The sequence below is a fragment of the Phacochoerus africanus genome, chromosome 3, assembly GCF_016906955.1.
Source record: "Phacochoerus africanus isolate WHEZ1 chromosome 3, ROS_Pafr_v1, whole genome shotgun sequence".
Lineage (NCBI taxonomy): Eukaryota > Metazoa > Chordata > Mammalia > Artiodactyla > Suidae > Phacochoerus > Phacochoerus africanus.
This window is the reverse complement of record NC_062546.1, coordinates 16,459,090-16,462,647: the sequence shown is the minus strand read 5'-3', so window position 1 is coordinate 16,462,647 and position 3,558 is coordinate 16,459,090.

Sequence of the window (3,558 nt, the reverse complement as noted above, 5' to 3'; positions counted from 1 at the left end):
CCTCCCTGTGTGCTCACTTTTACATTTCAGTGCACGCTGGCTCACCCCAGCTGGCAGCACCCACATGTATTACCTGAGGGATTTTTGTGATCCCAGGGGACCCGTTCTGCCAACGGCAAGGCAGACCTGAAGTGCTGGCGATGAACACGCCTCCAAGGAGCAAGCTTAAGCAATGACAGACTGAACTTGGTATATAAATACCCCCACTCTCTCCCTCTGGTGGATAAAAGTGCTTTACCCTGACCTCAAAATTTCCCCACGGGATTAAGCTCCAGCCGCTCAGAGTGCTAACCTGCTTGATGCCACGCCTTCTTTGACCACTTCTCCTGTCTCATTTCCCCACTTGCCTCCAGGATTTCCTTCATCTCCCATATCAGCTGCTTCTCCTTCAATTCCTGTCTCAAGTCTGCTTTGGAGGAACCCACACTGACAGCCGCGAGCTCCTGAGAGCCTCCCTTGGCATGTCTGGTGCCTCGGCGGGGCGGGGTGTGCCGGATGTCCCTTCCTGGCTCTAGCACAACCCCTCATTCCTGCTCCAGAGTAAGAACTCATCACGCTGTGCCACACTTGCCCAGGTCCCCACGGAAACACAGACAACTCGCTGGGAAAGAAATTTAAATGGCTTTTAAACAGTTGAGAAGAGAATCAATTTCACTCATAATTAATGAAGTTCAAATGAAGAATGTCAGCTGATACATGCAGATGAAAGGAAAACATTAGGAAATCACTGTTCAGTGCTTAATAATTGATTCAGTCAAGGATGATTCACGGGTGAGGAACTGGATTCCCCACAGGTTCTGGTGGGAAGAGGGAAAATAGACATGAAGAGAGATGTAGTCACCACCTTAACCCAGGAATCAAACTTGGCATCATTCATGGTGGGACATCAAGACATCTCAGAACTGCTGATGTGAGGCCTGATAAAACACACAGGACCACCCACGACGGTGTTCATTAAACGCTTGACCTCAAAACGTTTAAGCTGAACCTGATCTATCCTTTAGATCTAAGTTCTAGTTTAAAGAAATACAGGGGTTGGAGGTGGGAAGTGCGACAAGTTGAAGGACACTGCAATCCGGGAGTTCCTGTTGTGGCTCAGGGGAAACAAATCTGACTAGTATCCATGAGGACACAGGTTCAATCCCTGACCTCATTCAGTGGGTTAAGGCTCCGGCATTGCCATGAGCTGTGGTGTAGGTCGCAGACGCAGCGCAGATCTGGCATTGCCGTGGCTGTGGCGTAAGCTGGCAGCTGTGGCTCAGATTAGACCCCCAGCCTGGGAACCTCCATATGCTGTGGGTGCAGCCCTAAAAAGCAAAAAAAAAAAAAAAGGGGGGGGGAATGGTATTGTCTCATTTAAGAAAATGACCTGTGTTAGATATAAAGTAACTCTGAAGTATTTAGTGGATGAAATACCCTATCTAATAACTTATTTCAAAATACTTCAGGTCCTCACACCCCCCAATTAAACAAATATGGTAGAATTTTGGCAATGATTCTATCTAGATGATAGATACATGGGTGTTTGTGGAGCTCTTTTCTTTGCTGTTTCACATGTTTGAGTTTTTTTATAATAAAATGTCAAAAAAGAAAAGCAAATAAAAACTATGAGATACCATTTTTTCACCCAGAGAAAAGAAAAAAAAAAGTTAAAAATATGCTGTATTGGCAGGAATGTAGAGAAGCACTTTTGTAGGTTGTTAGTGGGAAGTATGAATTGGTACAGGCTTTTCAGAGGAAACTTTGGCAAAGACATATTCTTCGATCCAACAATTCCACTTCTAGAAATTTATCATACAGATTATCCTCAAATACATGTACAAGTATATATGAATAAGGATATTCACCACAACATTGTTTTTATAACAAAAGACTGGAACAGCATGTATATCCATCATTTTGTGGTGCATACATTCAGTGTGGCCTGTTATAAAGTATGGAAAGAAATTTTGCTGATAGAAAACTCTTTCCAAGATGCATTGCTAAGTAAAACATGCAAAGAGCGGGCCAGTTTGTCTTATCACTTTGCCTCAAAAAGTTTTGCACACAGTGTTTGTACAATTAAGATTTGTTGAGATAAATAGTACATATTTCAGTGTGATTGCTCTGAGTCAGCCTCTCTGGATGCATTCAGGTCAAAGATACAGACAGGGACCCAGCTTTTCCACATTGATCCAGTTTCTAAGGTCTTATTTCCCTGATTTCACAGATATTTGAATTTTCCCCCAAGACACACCATGTCCTTTTTCGCAAAATCAAATGATGAATGAAACATCTTGAGGATGAAATAAAAATTTCATGAAGAGAGCATTTGCTGAACTAGGGAGGCTGATGTGGCAACTGGAATGCGGCTCCAAGCTTCCTGGCAACCAAAGCAAAAAGGGAAACCCATGAGCCACAGAACTTTTGTTATCTGGTAGAAGGAAGAACACTGGTTGCGCCAGAGCCGTGCTCATTGGTCTGGGGCGATGATGATGGGACCAGGAGTCCTTGGTAGCATGATGTGGGGTGGGGGTGAAGGAACAAACTGAGAAGCTTATTTTCCTGGTACCATCTATTTGCTCAATGATAAATAAAACATTATAGCAAGGTCAGCAAGGCTATATTAAGGGACTTTATGTAATGTTCCCATGAATGTTTAAGATAAACTAAGTGACAGCAAAGGCACTGCAGGTTCCTCTAGTCATGCCTCTCTCCAAGGGTGAAGATGTGACCTTGGACCAATGAACTGACATCTCTGAGCCTCACCTCCCTCCTCTGGGAAAAATGATTACTGTGCAGATCAGATGAGATGATGCATGTCCAGCGCTTGGGCTGATAAATGCTTGCTGTGCTGTCGTTTAGATGAATGTCATGTTATGACCTTATGGCTGAAAGTGCAGACTCTGGAGCCAGTCAGCCTGGGTTCGAATTTCAGCTCCACCACTTATTAGCTAGGTGACCCTGGGTAAGGTTGCGTACCCTCTCCGTGCCTCAGTTTCCTCCTCTGTAAAATGAGGCTAATAGGTTATTGCAAGGGTTAAATGAATTGATGGTCGTCAAGCCCTTAGGACAGTGCCTGGACGCACAGGAGTCCGTGCTATGTAAGTGTTCAATAAATCATCTTTGTTCCCTTCTGGAAAAGGGTCCTCCAGGAAAAAGGTTAGAAAATAACAGCTTCAAAGAGAGACAAGGTATTTCCAGACACTAATGTACAAAAACAGGGATGGATTTCTATAACGCCAGTTTCCTATTTGCCTTTTAGAAGATTGAGAGGCAGAATGCGTTTATAATGGTGGAATCTTCTCTTAGGTGGCAGGCCAGATTGGAGCTATTGGGGGGCATGGGCCTCTTCCCTGGGGCGCCTAACACCCTTCCACCAAGTCTGACAGAGGACTGGCGGCGGCTTTTCCGGTGCGGGCCAAGGAGGGGAGGAGGAGCAGCAGGAGGAGGAGGAGGGAAGGAGCTCCCGGGATCCCCCTCCCCCTCCCCCACTCCAGTGAGTAATGACATTCACGGGGAAGGGAGGGCGGGAGGGAGCGAAGGAGAGGGGCAGGCTCGGCGAGGCCATGTGATGCT